Source organism: Equus przewalskii, chromosome 14, assembly GCF_037783145.1.
Source record: "Equus przewalskii isolate Varuska chromosome 14, EquPr2, whole genome shotgun sequence".
NCBI lineage: Eukaryota > Metazoa > Chordata > Mammalia > Perissodactyla > Equidae > Equus > Equus przewalskii.
The window spans coordinates 22938040-22957762 of NC_091844.1; the positions used below are offsets into that span (position 1 = coordinate 22938040).

The 19723-nt window shown below is 40.8% G+C and overlaps 1 protein-coding gene across 10 annotated transcripts in view; it reads right to left on the bottom strand.

Annotated features, from left to right (window-relative positions):
* The window catches only part of CTNNA2 (catenin alpha 2), a 1089251-nt gene that overhangs the window by 298988 nt on the left and 770540 nt on the right, over positions 1-19723 (bottom strand). Inside the window, exon 1 of one of the 10 annotated variants that reach the window (XM_070573726.1) lies at positions 12919-13033. The exons of the other annotated variants lie outside the window; for them this stretch is intronic. The gene's annotated coding sequence lies outside the window, so the exon portion shown is untranslated. Of the gene's footprint in view, positions 1-12918; positions 13034-19723 lie in introns of those variants that run through there. 10 annotated transcript variants of the gene reach the window in all.

Consider the following 19723-nt stretch of genomic DNA (forward strand, 5'->3'; position numbering starts at 1 on the left):
AATCCGATTGGATGCACCAGTGCTATGGTCTGCAAACCATTTCAGTAAAGCGCCAACGGTCTTTACGTGTTATATGGTCTCTGTTGGCAACTTGTTTTCTCTGCCATTTTGTGTGCGTGTGTGTGTGAGAGAGGAAGATTGGCCCTGAGCTAACATCTGTTGCCAGTGTTCCTCTTTTTCCTTGAGGAAGATTGTTGCTGCGCTAACATCAGTGCCAGTCTTTCTTTATTTTATTTGGGATGCCGCCTGATGAGTGGTGTCAGGTCTGCCCCCAGAACCCAGGCACAGGAACCCTGGACCGCTGAAGCAGAATACGCAAATTTAACCGCTAGGCCACCAGCCGGCCTCATTTTCTCTGCCATTTTAATGAATACGCAACCATAGACAATGTGTAAACATACGGGTGTGGCTGTGTTCCAAGGAAATTTTATTTATGGATACTGAAATTTGAATTTCATACAATTTTCACATGTCACAAAATATTATTCTTCTTTCGATTTTTTTTCAACCATTTAAAAATGCAAAATCATTCTTAGCTTGTAGGCTCTCTAAAAACAGGCAGTGTCTGAATTGGGCTTTGGGTTGTAGTTTGCTGAACCTTGCACCGATACATCCATTTCTGTAACATGGAGGATAGCAAAAGCTTCTTATCGCACATAATCTCAAAGAGAATTATTAAAAAGCTCACCTCAAATGCCTTCCCTTTCTCCTTGTCTCAAGAACGAGGAGACATTTACAGTCCTATCTGCCTGATTGCCAACTCTTTTTTTAAATGGCTTTGATTTCTTAAATGTTTTTTCTTCCTTCAACCTTCTTTCGGGGTCTTCTTTCCCCACTTAACTCTCCTTTTTTATTGTGCAAGTTTGTTCTCTCACTAATAAATTTCGCTTTTACTACCAGAAGCATTACTGAGTTTGACATTTTTAGTGAAGATGCTGAGATTTCTCCAGGTTTTGTTTATCACCTGCCTTTTCACAATCATGGACAGCCTCAGACTTTTCTAAATGAAGGATTGATGCCTACACAGCATGACCTACACCTGGAAATCTATTAACAATTAACAGCCAGTAAAAACAGACAACCCAAAGATCTAGAGGCTGCCAGCTTCATGGGAGGTAGGGGCCAACTTAAAGTGCTAACGATGTGCACAGATTTAATATATTAAGGCCTGTCCAATGGCATCTGAAACTTTACACTGGTCATAAATACAGTTTGTTTAAAGAGAAATACTGTTCTATATGCATGATAACTTCTAAAACTAAACTAAACATGCATGTGAGAAGGAGAGTGACTGTCATTTCTGCTTGTTCCATTATAGAGCAATTAGACCAAGGTTGGAGGTCCTCACTAAAATGTGCCTCACCAAATGCGTTTCTGCAGAGAGGGCTTGTGTCCAGCAGAAACCTTACTTCTGTTTGGTGTTTTTCTGTATGGCAATAGCATCTGAAATTGAGGATAGCATCTGCCCAAATGCACAGCTTAAAAAATGAAAGAAAATGTGACTCAACAAGCAGAAGAATTGAAATAGCATCAATGGAAACATTTTTTTCCATATCTAGATTAGGCATAATTTATGAAAACGATATGCCAAGATTTTGGAGGAGAGTTCTTGATGCTATGGATGTAATGGGGATTAGGAAGGAAGAGTAGAGACATTCACTCTATTCTCCAGCCAGTCCACATGCAGTTTGTCAGAGAATGGGAATGTCCCTGCCTTTTTGATCTTTGACACTAAAAAATAGTTGGTCACCGCTGCTCTGGAATACAACCCTTTATCTGGGAGTCAGCAGAAGTGGCGGGAGGAGTCGAGAGGGGATGTGAGCATAGCAGACACCATGCAATATGCCTTCTTCCCCTTCCCCACCACAGGGAACACCTGTGAAGATAACCAGCAGCTGTGGTTTTATCCAACAGTCAAGGGCTTCTAGAAATCTCTACTGGAAAACTAGTGCTTTGATGTGCAGCCCTATTTCCTAATAGACCCATCTCTGCAACTGGCTTCTTCGGAATATTGCAGGCCCAATTGGAGAGCATTTAAATCCACAAGTCTCAACGGCATTAAAATGAGCCCTGGAAACCAAAATAAGTCACAGGATTTAACAGATAGCAAGTGTGACTCCTGCCCCACGAGTGTGTCTGGCATGTAATGAGGCCCAGGATGAGGATGCTTGCTGAATGTCTCATGCACTCATGGCTGCTCTGCATTTGATTCAGCTCTGTCAGCACAGACTCAGTACTGTGAGATATAAGGGCCCCACTTCTTTGGTGTACCCTTCACTGGCTTGTAGAAACGGACCATTTTCAACAACTGCTAATTCCAAAAGCTTTCAGTGGATGGTGCCGGGGGAAGAAGAAAAACAATACAGTTTAAAGGCATGCCCTGAATTTGCTAATAGGCATGCATGGTCCTTTTGGAACCAAAATAGAATTTTTGATGAAGCATCTTGTGGCAAATTTGAAATATTAGCCTGGGGGCCCCAACAAGACATAATTCACTCTACTGGTGAGAACAAATCTCATTTCCACATCCATTCCTCTAAACTCATTACTGACCCGGGGGACCATGCCAGCCTCGAGCAAGTTTTAATAAAGACCCTGGTGGAATCATTGCTATAGGACTAAATACAATAATGAGCAACAAGCCACTTGGTGGCAGTGGACCCCTGGACCTGTGGAGACCCTGGAGAGCAGCTCCATCCTCCATCCAGAGCAGAATACAACATCCAAAAGTGATTTCAATACTTTACGCGATAATTTGTCATAAAAGACTTACTATGGCTTAAATAGTCTGATTGCCAGCTTGCCTTCAAATGAACAATTGCTGAGAATAATTGATTTTAAGTCAATTTTGGTTTAAAAAATTGAAAAAAAAACAAACAGGCAGATGCCATAGGGGAATTAAAAAACGATAACTTTGGGGTCAGAAAGACCTAGATTCAAATTCCAAATCCAGGACAATTTTTATTCCCTCCTTAGGACTCAATCTCTGTCAGTAGAAGCATGCTTTTAGCTAAACAAAACTTATCTGTGGGCTGGGTCCATATCTTTACTGTTTGCTGCTATAGCCCACTTACCTTGTCATAAAATAGATGCTCAATAAATATGCATTCACTGGAGCTACCCTCAAGGATTGTTATGAACGTTCTGAGAGCTAAGATATGTAACACTTTTGGCACCTTGCTTGGCACAAAGTAGTTCGGCAACAAATTCAGAACAAATTAAATGCTGGTGGAGGACCCCTGGTGGGAAGGTCACAAGAAGAGTTTATAATGAAAACTTCGAGTTGAAGAAGTTTGACAGCTGCTGTGGTTCTGGCAGGAGGGGGCCAGGTCCGGGGAGGTCAAGGAAGGATTACACAGCAGAACATGGCAGGGAAGGAGGCAGGACACCTTGAGATTGCAAGGTGGCATTTATAAAGAGCCAGAAACCACTCATGGTAGTTAGGGAGCCATGCTTGCTAATGAATCCTCAGCTTTAACCAGCAGAGTGGAAGGTTTCGCTGGTTTCCAGAGTATATCTATGTCTCAGCAGGTAAAGTCAAATAAAACATTAAAGCATGTGTCTAGAGAACACACATAATCAGCTATTAGGAGGGAAGAACACACATGCCTGGAGATGCAACTTGTCCTAACTTGTTTCTCCTTACTGCTCCCTGTATCCTGACACAGCCCTTCCATCTCAGTCTGGCTGATCTGTTTCCCCCATTCTCTGTGACCATGTCATGACTTCCTCATTCCCTGTGCCTGTTCTTTGAGCTTGTCTCCATCAAGCTAATTTCTACATACTCTCTAAGTCTGAAGTATTCATTATGAGAGAGAGAGAATGAGCAAATCCTAGGGTGGTGGGTCTCCTCTCAGTCTTTACTACACCTTTTCATTTGCTTCTATAATGTGAGGATTTTTTCTCATTGTTTATAATGTCTATCTTGTTTCCTTAAATAAAACACTATTTCTCCAAAGCAGAAGTCATTCTCCCTGATGCATCCCCTCCATGGGCTGGTCACACACCCACATGACCCAACGGATCAAATAAAGGGTGAAAGGAAGTCACGTGCTTTGCATTGTATAGACAGAAGCAAATGGCCTTGTATGATTCTCAGTAACTTTCCACAACCATTATGGTAACTATGAAATGCAAGGGAATCAGAAGGAATATCAACAGCATTGTACAAACATAAACATAAACCACATACATTAAAGACACATACACACAGGCACATCATGAGGGGATATCTCCACCTAGCCATTCTCAGAGGCAGGATTCCTAAGCAGGCTCTGGTTTAAATTCTGGCCATAATCAAGTCTTCTGAGCCAGGGCTGCCCAGACCAGCAAAGCAGCTTGGGAAATAGCCTAGAGCCTCTGTAATAGGACCAGGGCTGACCCACCCCAGCCACTAGTGCTGCTTCTCTGTGCCATGTGCTTCTCCAGGAGACTGCTCCAAACCTCTTCCCCACTTCCTTGTCTCTCCTCCTCAGTGGGTCTTTCAATCTGGCCCCTGAGCCCAGACATGCCCCCTCCCCATAGATAGGCATGTGCCTTCAATACACAGACACTCATCTCCCTTTAACCTCCTGCAACTTGAAATCACCACATCAAAGTTCCCAACGTTGCCCCCTCACTCGGGAGAGAGAAAAGACAGAACGGTTACTGGTGCTTTCATAAGGAACTGATCACCTTTCCCTGAGAAAGATGGAGAATGACAAATACCAAAAAAAGCAACCTATCTGCTCTCTGATTGATGGAACTGGACTGTGAGTAAGCCAGGAGACAGGGGCAGCTAAGAATTTATTGACACAGAGAGCAAGATGGGGAGTCCAGAGACTTCTCCTCATCACTCCAGAATTACCAACTGATTACTTCCCCTTCCATATTCACTGTGAAATGCATCCAACAGTGGACGCCAGATAAGCTCTCCACACCAGTAAGGAAACATTTCCAGGCCTCAGAATTGCAAGGAAACAGAGGGACGAAGAATGAAACCATATATACACCTAAAAGGGAGGGAGACTTCTAGTGCAGACGGTTGCCCACACTGAGCATGTGGGTAAGTGATTATCACAAAGTTGAAAGAAGCAAGTTTTGGGCATATGTTGTAGCTAAAGTCGAAGCAGGGGTGCGAATGATATAGCAGGACAGACAATTAGGGAATTAATTAATTAAGGCTCTGTTTATACATCTATTGTCAGTGCTAATTATTTGTCGGTTTGAAGTAAGCTCTCTTGTCTTCATTAGTGGTTGTCAGTGAATGATAACATACTTGGATTTCTGCAGTATCTGTTGTTGTTTCCAAGGATTGTATTTGCAGCATCAGCTCATATTTTCACACGATGACAGTAATAATCAAGGAATACATACTCACTGAAGCTAAAAATGCCTTTTTTTTTTTAACAAGAGGTATGTTACTGTTTCTTTCCTTTAGACTTTAACCTCTGTCTGGTTTTTGGTATATCCAGGTAACAGTTTTCCTTCAACTTTGAAGAAGACAAAATGGTTTGTTTCCTTGGAAGAGGATGAGCCAGCAAAAGTTCCCTCCACAAGCATTTGTGGATCATCAAATCCATTTTACAAAGGACTCCCCTCCTGTGTTCCTCCTCTGCCCCTCCTCAGGATTCCTAATTTGAGCAAGCACATCTAGGCAAGAGACCTGGTTTGGAAGTCCGTCGATAGCCTTCCAATAAGGAATTGGTCACAGAATCAACTTGATCACGCCTGTGATCATTCACTTCTACCTTTAAAAAAGAGTACCTGCTATTCTGTTCTTTTTCTTGTTTTGGTGAGAAGGATTGGTCCTGAGCTAACATCTGTGCCAATCTTCCTCTATTTTGTATGTGGGATGTTGCCACAGCATGGATTGATGAGCAGTGTGTAGGTCCGTGCCAGGGATCCGAACCCTCGAACCACATGCCGCCGAAACAGAGCGTGTGAACTTAACCACGATACCACCAGGCCGGCCCTATACCTGCTATTCTTTACTGTTGATTTCTTACAGCTGCCCTCAGACTTAGAACCAGAAAGCAGTATGTGTTTTAACTTCTGCAGTCCTGTAAGAGTTGTCAGGGTCTAGGCAGTAGGGGAAGGAACAGGGAGTGGAGGGCAGAGACTGGAAGGAGATAAATGAAGGCCTTTATCAGCAACGCCTTAAGAATATACCTGGAGAAAGAAGCCAGAATTCTAAAATGGCAAGAAATAAGGATGCTAGATTCAGCAGTTTTGATTACAGAAAGATAGGGTGTGTGTAAGTAGGAGGGAACGATGGAAGAGATGAGAATACAGACCAAAGAAGGCAGTCATGAGAAATTTGACACGATTTCACTCTCGGGGGTTATTTTGGAGATATTTATGGCTTTTTAACCAGTAACTAAAGAGAATCTAATCAAACCTATCCTCCTTTAAGAGCTAGACCTGAAAAAAATGACATTTTTTTTGCTTTTTAAGAAGCTACTTTGTTTCCTTAAATGGAAAGTTTTCTGTGGTACATCTTATTTTAGACTCTCTAACTTCATCTTCTCTTTTCTCCTATTTTTAAAAAATTAGAACTGTTGACTAATTTGTGATGCCTGCTATTTCTGGGCACATTTAGATTGGCCATTCGTGTCAGATGCTAAAGGTGGTGATTCCAAAGGCAAAGGAATGGAGTCACATGGTCATATAATTCTTAGTACATAAAGATGAACTTCTGAAGGAGAGGCAAGGGGGGAGGGGGTGGAGGAGGACAAAATCTGAGTGTAGAAATAGATAAAATGACAAGAAGACTAGAGTTGCCATCTGCTGGAGGATGGAAAGAATGACATTTGACACTCACTATTTGCAAGAGCAAAGCTAAATTCATTAGTCAAAATAATAAATCTGCATGTACTGTGTACTGCCAGTTAAAGGATAAAAAATTGGGAAGACGTGTTATTATTCAGTATTGCGGTTTTTGGATAATGTGAAAATATATGGGGAAAGTAAAACAATAGCATCCTCTTTCCCTAACTTATACCCTGCATCCTCTTAAAAGGGATGATAAATATTGCTTCATACCCTTTCAAATGCCAGCATGTTCCTTCAACATGTATTTCTCACTTTCACCGCAGCGACTTTGAAACTGAAATGGATGATGGGGTTCTTTCTGTAAGGCTGCCTAGTCATTGATCCAGACATTTTTCTGCTTATATAACATAGCCAAATGCATGAAGCTCACTTAAGTACAATATAAAGAACATTGGACTTGGGGTGAGAAGAAACAGGTGGATAATCTCAGTTTGCCTATCAGCTACCACTGTGACCATAAGCCAATCTCTTTATTACTCTGTGCCTCAGTATTTTACACTGTACAATTATAAATGATATGGAGGATGGGCTGCAGAGTTTAAATGATCTCTAAGGTCCCTTTTAGCTCTCAAATACTGTGAATCTATAAGCATTCCTAACTCATGGAGCACTTATAACATGAATATTCAAGCGAAATTCTCATCATTGCTTCCACTGGATGCAGCAAAACAGTATCTAATGGCTTGATTAATCAGCCATAACCATCTTCTTTGCCCATGAAGGGAAAAAATGTTTTCCCCCTTCTCATATTGGAGCGAAAGAACCAGTTATTTAAACTAGATTTCTCTGACGCTGTTTCTGCTGCAGCAACTGCCAAACCAAAGCTCCTTGATGAGGAAAAATATAAAACAAAAACAGCTTTAAGAATCACGGAGTTAGAACAGCAAGCAACCTCGAAGATCGGAAGTGGAAACTGAGGTTAAGGGACTCATCTATACTTAATAACTGGTTTGGGGCCATAATGGGTTAGATCATTTAATTGGCAAATTCTTCCTTACTTGAAACAAACCCATCCTTTATACAGCTCTAAATCCTGCATATCTACAGCATCCAAGTCAGGTGTCCCTTCCTCTCTCATCAATTCTTGACTAGCCTGGAGTGATTCCTCCCTCCTCTGGGAATACTAGTGCTTAACATCTGAATCTCTCACTCAGCAATGAATGCAGACAGTCTTTCATTCATTTATTCATTAGAAAAACATTTAATGAACACATCATTGATGCCTTGTATCCTTTTAAGAGTTAAGACCTCTGTTCTCATGAAGCTTATATTTTAATGGGAGATGGGAGGAAACATATAAATAGGAAAATATCCAATGCCATGGCAGAACATTAAAATAGGCGGTATAATAATGATCTGATATATTTTTTAGATTGAGTATCAAGGAAGACTTCTCTAAGGAGGTGACCACTAAGTTGAGACTTGAGTGACAAGAAGGAGATGCCTATTTCTAAAAGGGAACAGATGGCCATTTGGGGAAGGGGATCAATGGAGGAAGTGAGGTTGGAATAAAATCAACCAGAGGGATAGTGAGGAAAGATGAGGCGAGGGAGGGGGACAAGATCCAGATGACTTGGGGCCTCAAGGTCATGCTGAGAAATGTGGATTTTTATTCTAAGCATTCTGGGAAACTACTGTACTTTAATCAAAGAATTTAGTTATTTTTTCATGTAAATCAGTTTTTCCCCAAGGGTTATGGTCTTACTTTTTTTTTTTTAATTTCTCCCAACTGCTAGGCAACCCAGATCTTTGTACATAGAAAGCTTTTATGGTTATTGTTGTTTTCGTTTTTTTTGAGGAAGATTAGCCCTGAGCTAACTACTGCCAATCCTCCTCTTTTTGCTGAGGAAGACTGGCCCTGAGCTAACATCCATGCCCATCTTCCTCTACTTTATATGTGGGATGCCTACCACAGCATGGCTTTTGCCAAGCGTTGTCATGTCCACACCCGGGATCCAAACCGGTGAACCCCAGGCCACTGAGAAGCAGAATGTGCAAACTTAACCACTGCGCCACTGGGCCTGCCCCCATAGAAGGCTTTTTAATAAACAGCTACTGATTGGCTGGCTGCCTGGGTGGTACATGAAATCTTTAAGTTAGTTAAGATTTTAAGTAGAGGCTTAACTCTGGGAACTCAGAGGTCATGATGATTGCAGCCCTTGACCTCAAATCCACATGAAGGCTGAGGAAATGAGCTCAGGTTGTAGGCAGCATGCCCTCATACTCAGGCTATGACTCGCAGCCAAGCCGCGTGACAATGCCTCATGCTGCTAGGAGCAGCCCAGGAGGAACAAAGGAGCATCTTTGAGGACTCTGTTAGAGCAAAGCAAACCCCCGAACTCTGGAGAGAGGTTCTCACAGTTTTTGTACTCACATGTCACACAGCTATAATTGAAATTTTGGAACAGGTAAATCTGTAACAATTCATGGTGTTCATGCTCAAAAAAGTATCTATGTAAAACAGCAGGCTGAATAATGGGGGGAATTAATTCAGTGAGGTTATTCTGTATTTTCTCTTTTATGCAAGCCTCATTTTTACATGCTTTTCTTTTGACTGGAGGGAGATCTTTAATTGCAGCTTCAAGGGAAGCAAGATTAATAAAGAAGTGGTTAAACATTATGAAAACTAGAATGCTGCTAATGTTCGTTGAGAGTAACCTGACTTATTTTTCATCCTGACCTCCAGAAAGGGCAATTCCCATGTAATTAATTAGCAAAGAATGAGGTGAGGTGGAGGTTGGGGGGGAAGGGGGTGGGAATCATCTTCCTCCTTCTGTCTCACCTCTAGTGATCGAAAGAGGTTCTCAAAGCTATGGTGGGAGGAACTTGTGTCTTGGAAACCCAAGTAGATGCCAGCACCTTCTTAATCCTGTGTGATATCTGGAGTGCTAAGCAATACATACGGATTCACTAATAGCAGAAAGCAAGAAAGAAAGTAAACACAAAGAAACAGATAGGAATAAAACCAGGATGAAAGTACAGAGTAAGAGAAGAAAAGCTGGCAGGTATGCAGAAAAGCAAGAGAGAAGGTCAACGAAGAGAGACCAACAATGTTATATGGAGGCAGAGACCATAGCCCCTCAAGCATCTAGGACAGTGCCTGGCACACAAAAAATGTTTTAAGAGATAGATAGATAGATAGACAGACAGACAGATAGAAGAAGGAGAGAGAAATATGGGGAAAGAAAAGAGGAGTTGAATTTGAGAGAGAGCAGGTAAGCAAGAAGAAAAGGTAGATAAGAGAAAAAGCTAGAAATGAAGAGGAAGAAAGAGAGGAGACCTAGATAATTATTCCCAAATCCGGATGCATATCAGAATCACCCTGGGGAAATCTGCCTCAAAATGCAGATCCCCAGGCCTGTTCCTAGCTCTATTAGATCAGAAGCTTGGGGAGGGGGGTTGGGTTATATCCCCAGAATCGAACAAAAGTCAAGACCAAACGCTCTCCCCTGGTGATGTCGATGTGCAGTCAGATTAGGGGACCGCTGTGCTACATGCAAAAGAGAAGAGAAGAAAGATGAGAGCAGCGGGCCCTAACAGGGCTGGGGACAGCACTGAGCCTGGACGAGGCAGTTGTGGTGCAGCCACAGGGCTCTCAACTTCTCTTCAAGAAGATGGCTCATCTTCAAGAAGCAGAGTTCTCCTCCTATTGGAAGCGGTCCCCAGTTTTGCCTGTTCACAAATTACACGCCCTTCAGCGGCATTTGGAATGGCAGATGGCGGACTACAAAGGAAACTATGTTGGAGGGCAGCGTCGCCCTCCTTTCTCCATTGCAAGGGCAGAGAAACAGCCGTCCTTCGCCGCACTCTCTTGGATGGCGAGGAGGCCCCGGTCGGGTTTGGCCTCTGATTGGCACCGGGTGGTAAGAGAATCTCTCTCACATGCTCAGGAACTAGCAAAATTGACTCGGTTTCGGAAAACGGACAAGGCGGCCCTGGCACCCATCTCCCCTGCCACGCATATCCGATCGCCATGGTAACACACGCGGTGGCCGGGCGGCGGGGAGCGCGTCTGCGCCTGGGCCAGGCTGGCGCGTGGGGCCGCCGCCGCCCGGAGCTGGGGGAGCCCGGGGGCGGCAGCCAGCTCTGCGGGGAAGGCAGCCGCCCAAGCAAGGAACAATTGCCTCTCGGGATTAAGTCTATGTGGGCTCGAATTGTGTGTTACTATGACAATGGTAAATAGGTTCCCTGGCTTTCAGGGAAGTGGCTCCGTGCAGTGTGAGCTGCGGAAGGCACAATCTCTCTCCAGTTCCAGAACACACACGTACCCATTCATGGGTCTGTTTTCACGCCACAGAAAATGAGGGGCTTAGGGAAGCCACTGTATTAGTTTTACTCACTGGGCATTTTACTGACAATGGCCTATACTGAGTTTGATTTAGTGGCTCCAACCAATAAAAACAGCCTGGTAGCAGAGTACAAAGAAGAGACTTAAGCTTGCTTATCAGATGGTGATTAATTTGCTCTCTAGAAAGAAAAATATGAGCTAAGTGTTCTGATAAAGTGGTTCTGTGAAATTCTACACATACCAGCAATGTCTCAGATATCATCTTAAAAAGCACACATATAAAATCATGTTTTGTTCTATTGTTGCTTCCTAAGCAAGAGGAATATGCCCTCTTCTCTGAAGCTAATACACCTTTTTTTAAAAAAAAAATAAAATAAAATACAGAGCACCTTCAGAAGAGCTATAGCTTTTCCTGAGTATAGATTACCTACCATCCCAGAGGCGGCCTCGCAAAACATGTTAGCAGAAATAAGGTATTGATTGACTATAGTCACAGTAAACACTAAACTTACATTAATATTTCCTACCACTGCTGATTTAGCATTTTATCATCCATCAGGGCCTACAAGTGCATGTATACACACATGCACAAAAATTAAACCTTGCCACAATTAACAGGATTTAGAATATATAGCCTTTTTATATATCAGAAAGACAGAGTTTTTTAAAGCCCACTATCATATGATTTAAGAAAAGAAATATTCCACAATTATCCCTGGCTGTAGTTCATTTGCATACATTTTAAAAAATTCATTATGCATCACAAATTATTTTAAAATATGTTGTTCGATAAAGAAATAACATACTCAAGACAGATCACTGGTTGGCTCTAACACACTTCCTTCACTTCATCTCTCTGTGCACCTCCTCCAGCACATGCACTTTGTCCAGTTAATACTCTCCTAGGAGTATTTCTGTTCCACCCCGTCAGACGTGGTCCAGGGCCTCCTCACCACCAGTCATGCCTGGAGAACCACTGTAATAGCTTTTCCTTAGTGCCATCTCCCCAAACCCCTCAAGTGAAGTCACCAAACCTGCTTAATTAAAGTTGAGCCTCCTTGTTTCTCCAGGAGTCCCTTCCGTTCTACTGTAACATAACCGTGGTCAATATTTACTTGGTAGGTTGTCAAGTTCTTCCATGTTATGTCAGTTATAGACTTTTCTTACATTGTTTCTTTTTGTCGTTTTTATATGTAAGCATGTCAGAGAACCTAACATGTCAAATTTATTTTTATATCTGCAGCTTTATATACAGTGGCTAGCAGATAACAACAACAATAAATATTTGAGTGAATGAATGAATGGATGAATGAATGAATATTGGCACACTCTGGTGAATTCAGCTGCTTAGGGGAATTCCTAGAGTTATTCTTCCCCTCCACCGCCTCAAAGACATCACCTCCCTAATGAAATGAAATATGGAGACATGGTTTGGATCCTGATTCAAACAAATCTACTTAAAAAAAAAAAAAAGGAAATTTGAGGGATAATGTGAAACATCTGAATAGGGACTGTGTATTAGATAATATTAAACAATTATCAATTTGCTAAGGTGTGATAATGATATTGTGGTTACATAAAAAAAATTAGAGATATACACTAAATATGTAGGAGTAAAATGTTGTAAGATCTGTGATTTAGTTTAAAATACTAAAAAATGATGATACAAAAGTGGCAAGAGGTTAATAATGGTTAAGTCTAATATTAATAATTAAGTCTAAATCCAATCAAGTAATTTTTTAGTCACCTGTCTTCCTATCACACTGGATAAGGAATAAAATAATAATAATAATAAAGAATGAAAGTAAGGACGATACCTCCACATGGCAATTATCTGGGGGTGATTTCAAATATTCTGTCTGTTCCTTGCTTGAGCACTTTGTGAGGCAAGCAGCTGACTGTATCACAATTCAGAGACGGTAAACCATGGTTCAATCCTAGAGATAGGCACAAAGGCAGCTGGAGCCAAAGGAGAAAAACAGCGAGGAAAACACTAAAGCTTTCTTCCAACATAGATCCCCCCTCTGCAGGGAGATGATAATGGCCTCTTGGTCAAAGAGACAGGAAATGACAATGCTAAATGTAGGCCTACCGTTTTAGTAGACCTACAAAAATGACAAAAATAATGGAGATATCTCACAGCTATAGAATGCAACTTTAAAACTAACTGTATAGGCATCAGCTGTGTTTACTTTTTAAAAATTGTTCTATAAAGCAAGAACATTAATCCCATTTTATAGATGAAGAAACTTAGGTCCTTGATAGTTAACTTTACATTTATCCTTGAGTTGTTTAAAATTATTAAATGGATGAAAAATAATTCTCAGGATGAAGGCAGTAGCTAAATCTCTGAATCAGAGCAAAATTATTCCCTGACATTCCGATCATTACTTCGATTATTACTTTATAACATGCAATTCCTCCCTTATCTGTTCCCAGAATAGTTGAGTGGAAAATCTTGTGTCATTTCCTACCAGGAGGCTACAGGAAGAGACGCTCTGCCTACTGCAGAAGAGGCCCAGGTCACGAGTTGTTACTGTCTTTATACAGAACATCAAATATTTCTGGAGGGCTTTTTAATATGTCTCATTTTAACCCTCCTGACACCACTCCAGTTAGGTGGGTGGTAAATGCCACCTAGTTTACTTTATAAGTCAAGAATTCTTATGACAGCTGGGATGGTATTCTAGGTGGCAATGACATCAGAGAAGAAAGAATTCTGGAACGAGAGACCCAGATAGTCTGACTATATCCACATCATCAAAGTCATACAGTATCACTTTTCTTTTTCAGCCCTCAGGGATTCTGAAAGAGCAAAACCATCAAAGTAAATAGTAGTTTGCTTTCCACATTGGCTGGATCATATCCTGAGCAGTATACTTGCATCTAAAAAAGATTTCTGAAGCCTTTACAATGTTCACAACAACTATAGGAGAGATGTACTATTCACCACATTATGTAATGAAACAAACTTTGTCTAGGTTTGAAGAGATGTGGCCAGTTTGGCAATATGCCAATTTCATTTTGTCAAAAAACTATTTTGTTGTTTACAACAAAAAAAACTGTAGCTATCTGCCCTTGTTAGGCAATTATATTGAAAGGAAGTGGTTAAATTCCATTAAATAACATTCTGAATTTGTAGACATCCTTCAAACACCAATTGTTCTGAAATCAAGTAGATGAATTTAAATTCTTTTAGAGTGTTATCTGTGTTTAAGATGAGTACTTACCCAAACAGGGTTATTGGTATCTGAACATAGTTAACCTATGCATATGGTCAAAGGAACTCAACATGACCATTTGAGTAGAGAGGGATGCAAATAGGCCAGCCTCCCAAATGTGATTGGGTGTGATAAAGGATGGGGTTCACCCTGTGACAGCAGCTCCCAAAGCATAAGACTGAATCCCTAAATCCTACCTTCCTTAATCATTTGTTATGAATTGTTCAACCAAATATACATAAAAACCTCTTCTAGGACCATTCTGATACTGCCAATGTTGAATGTCTAGGGTAAGATGCAGCAAATCAGTAAAGGTAGAAATAGAGAACTGGCTTAGCACAAGGTTATATCTCCTGTCTGTATTGCTCTATGGGCTGGGAAAGAATCCTTGCCTAGCTGAAGACTCTGTCCAAAGGCCTAGCTTCACAAGAAAGGTCCAATCTGATTCTTTAACCGTTTTTGTATTTACTCTGTTTCAGTCTATAAGGCAGTGGCAACGTTACATTACAGTTAGAAAACCACTCACCACATAAATAGGTTAGAACTAGAAGCTTTTGAAACAAGCTCTCAACACCTTTCTATTGAATGTTCCCTTAACTTTCCAGCCCTTGTTCGCTACTTTAGAATTCACAGATTCATAAATGTCAGAGCTGAAAGGGATCTTAGACATCTTCCCATTCAACTTCCATTCTCTAGATAGAGAAAGGAATGCACTCCAAAAACCACACAGCTAGTAAGTGGCAAAACCAGAATTTAAACATGGATATTCCAACTCTACGTTCAGGCCACTCCACTACCCCAGGAGTATAATCTGAATTTTGCTCTTGAAAAATTTCCACCTAAGAGATGTGAAAAATAAAATGGATGGCAGGAGGTTCAGAAACAACTAGAGAGCAATTTAAGACAGTATTTAACAGAACACTTAATTTTTAGATGAGTAATAGTTCAAGGAAGAGAGGGATTAATATGGACTTCTGGGAGTGTGATTCACCACTAGTGAATGGACTCTTCAAAGAATGGAATACTATATTCTATGTGTCCTAACACACATACTATATGCCCTATATAACAAGTATTCTATATTCCCTAACACATTTAACGAAACAGAGTAAGTCCCTACTAGCACACGGTTGTTGGATGGATGAGTGGCTATATGGGTTTGTGGATGGCTAAGTGAATAGTCTGGAGGAAAGAAGCCCTTATAAAGGAAGTGGGATTTAATAGGGGTTAGAATCAGAGGGACAATATGGAGGTTAGAGAATATTGCCATAGGCATTATTTCCATAGAGGCTGTTGAAAAAACAACCTACTCGAAGCAGAAGACACTTACTAGGAAGTAGCAGATGATGCATTTGGACACTGACATCTCAGCATCATGCAGCTGATCAGCGCCTATTCCCATGACTTCACTGGGTTATGTTTAGATTAGTGTTGTAAGTGCAGGGAGAGTTTGAGGAACTTGTTAATGAATCCAGACTCCCACATACAAAATGAGATTTCTGAATGTGTGTGGTCGTTGGTATTCTGTTCTGTTCTTTCTCTACGCAAACAGCAACAGATGGTAGAAGGGGGCCGAGAGGAGTGGGAATCCAGGAGGAAAGTTTAAGTTGCCCCATGTTTTCTCTTGCTGGGTCTACTCTGGATGAATCCTGGGGAAAAGGAAGATTGTAGAAGAATAAAGTTTGGCTTTTACAGTCAAAAGGCTGATTGGCATCCAGCTCTCTTAGTTGCCCCATAAAAGGGTCTATGGAATGTAGAAAAATCACTTATCACTAATACCAGCTGTGATAAGGTAAGTGGCTTAGGTTTTCTGTGTCTTGATTTCCTTATGTATATTGGGAAAATGGTAGAATCTCATAGTACTTTAAGGAATAAATGGAATTAATATATTAAAGTGCTTTACTTTAGTGCCTGAGATAGAGTAATCACTCTATAAGGCTTGGTAAAGCTGATGAGGATGCTGGTGAACATTCGTAAAATGAAGATATAAAAATGTGCACTGACCCTTTAAGGAAGCATGTCTTGTGTTCAAAATCCTCCTCATCTCTTCAACCCCGTCTCACTCAGTCCAGCATGTTAGCCATTTACAGTTCCTTGAACATAGGCTTGTTTTGGCCTTAGGACCTTGACACTTGCTATTCCCTCTGCTTGGAATGCACATCTCGTGGAGCTTTCAGTGGCTGCCTCTTACTCATTACTCAGGTTTCACCTCCATTGTCACCTCCTCAAGGTAGCCTTGTCTAACTTTAAAGCAGTCCTCTTCCCTCAATTTCTCTCTTCCACATGATTCTATTCTAACTTTCCCTAGCACATTAGTATCTAAAAATTATCTTATTAATCTGTTTGCTTTCAAGGTTACTCAGTCTTATTCACCAAAGTATCCCAAGACCTAAAATATGCCTGTAGATATCAAGTGCTCAACAGATATTTGCTAACCACTCACTGGTGGACTAACTAGTTGATAAAGACAGGACCCCAAAGAGTATACATTTAAGATAGTGTTAATTATAGCTTCGAAGAAGAATTTATCCCATTCCGAAAAGAGAATACCCAAAGCGAACTTCACACAGAATGACAGCTTTAGGCAAAATTTCTGTTTTTTTTTTTTTATGTTCAGTCTTGAGGTAAAAGGCAAACTAAGGGAGGACATTGGAAGTTGTAACCAGGTTCCTTCACTTAATAGAAAGTCAAAAGTTGAGAAAAGCTACGAGTCTTTTAGATGCCACTTGTTTGACTTCAGCCTGGTGAAATAAACTTTTATTGTTGAAAGCTTAGTTTTTCCCCTCTTCTTCCTACTTTTCCCCCTCACTTCTGGGGTCTGAAGTGAAGAGAATCCGACAAACTCTAGTATGCTTGTATTTTCTATATGTTTAGATCAGTTGCCTGTATATGCTAGATACTTAATAAGTTCTGCTTGTCTTACTACGTGTATAAAGGCCTAAAGAGTACCTAAGGACTTGCACACATGCTAGGGATATTTAACCTGTGGTCCAAAAATTGAAGAGTCAATCATTCAACCTTTAGAAAACCAAGGTCCAGTTAAGCAACTGTTCTGGACTATTAAAGGTCAGGTTAAGTAAGTACATGCCGAGCTGTTCCCACTTTAAAAATTGTTCTAACATCTAAATGGGGCTTCCTAGTTAAATACAATATTCTTTAATATTTATGTGCTGTTATTTTAATTTTAAATTTCTATTTTTATAGGCAAAGGACAATTGAGCGGAAAAATGTTATACCCTCTCTCTCTCTCTAGCTATTCATGCTGTGAAGCAACCTGTTTTACTGTTTAAACCTGTGTTTGTTCTGTTTCAATTGTGCAGAAGGAAACAGTTCTGGCACCTTTAAAAATCAAAGATCTATCACTCAACAGGAGAACACAGCAACCTAGGAAAGGGAATTATGAGGAATAGCAAAAAGATACGGTGCTTCTGAAACCTTATTGGGCTTATGAATCACCAGGGGATCTTGTAAAAATGTAGAGTCTGATTCAGTATGTCTGGGGTGGAGCCTGAGATGTTGCAATTCTGACAAGCTGTAGGTGATACCTATGCTTCTGGTCCTCGGTGTTTATGAACCATACTGTTTGGGCCATATGGCTTGAGAAATAAAAATCACTTTAGAGCATTTAGTACTTACAGTTATAGTAACATTAAGCCACTACTACTTTATTTAACCTGCAAAAATGACCATAAATTCTTCCTCTCCCATCCAGAGATGGAGCCTATTTCTCCACTCCTTGAATCAGGTTGACCAGGTAACTAGCTTTGGCCTACAGACAACCACAATTGGCCAGAAGGTGAGTCTTGGAAAGTACTTGTGCATTTTGAGACTTGCCCTCTTTTGCTGCTCTTGGAACCCTGCAAATCACACAACTGCACCCAAGCTAGCCTGTTGGAGGATGAAAGGCCACATGCAAGAGAACCAAAGTGACCCAAGCTATAGTCAGTCAGTCAGTCGGGCTCCAGCCAGCAGCCTGCCAACTGCCATCCCTCTGAGCAAAGCCATCCTGGACTATCCAGTCTCCAGCTACTTCTCCAGTTGATCACAGACATTTGAGTGAGCATAGTCAAGCTGGCTTATACAGATCTGTGGAGCCAATACACAGCACCATGAACTAAATAAAACAACTGTTGTTAACCATCAAGTTTTTTGTTTGTTTAATTAATTAATTAATTTATTTATTATGCAACCTCTGAGGCAGAAACCGATACTTAAGGAAGAAGCAGTAAGAGTTTTAAGTTTGAGGCACCTGACACCATCAGTGCTTATGATTCTTTTTCCATCTTCTCTTCACTCTATGTGGCATCATTTTGGCCTTATCTAATAGAAATTGGTATAAGTAGTTATTGCAATAGAATTGGAACTATTTTTCTAGTTTTACAATTAAATTTATTTTTATCTTTTATTTTACTTTGTTGAAGACTTCTCCTTAGAAGTTGTCACTGCCCAGGTGCCCAGCTTATAAGTGGCAAAACAATTTTTAGTCTAAAATAAAGTCAGAAATTTCAAAAGTTCTTTTCAGTAAGTTATTCAATGTCTCAGATTCTTCTGCTAAAATGCAAATACAGAACTGCATTCTGAAGGACATGATCTCTAGTCATCACGTTGTTTCAGGTTTGAGAAGGTGATCGAAGGCCCATCCACAAAGGAATAATCTTACACTGATGTGAGATGCCAATGACAAACCCTTCTGGGGGAAAGATACACACAACGTCAGACAGTCATTGACACAGAGTCCTTACACAGACAGTACTTTTCCTTTGCAGCTTTACTCATCGATGGGCATTCTCCCCAATATTGGTAATCCTTGACCATCTGGGCTCCTCTCAAAACTGTCAATATCAACCATATTTTTTCTTTTCCACAGTCACGTGAAATATGTATTAATGACAGTCTCATGGCCACGCCTTTATATTAAAGGCTGCTCACAATGGACTAGGGCAATGGTTCTCAGTTTTTTAAATGGTCCTTCCTATTGAGGCCATATCTACCTCTTCTGCTCCCTCCTATTCTTCCATGTTGAGAATCAATAAAAGAAGTTTGCAAACTGGTATTCCACAAGCTGAATACTCTCTGCAGTGTCACTTGCTTACTAATAGAATATGATTTTTAAAAACTAGAATTTGAAAGACTTCAATTAAAAGATGTACTTTGTAGGTAGCACATGCCCTAGATCCTATCATCCAGCTGGTTCCCACATCCACATTATCTTACTGGGCTGTGAAGATGTCTGACTGAGCATCAGCTGTATTTTAATCTTTCTTGCTAGGGATTGGCATCTACAGCGACCACTGTAACCACTCAGCACATTCCAGGGATTCCCTGATCTGTATGTCCAGCTGTAACCTTTGTCTATATCTTCAGCTGCTTACTTGTAGCTCCAAATGTCAGAGTTTGCTTT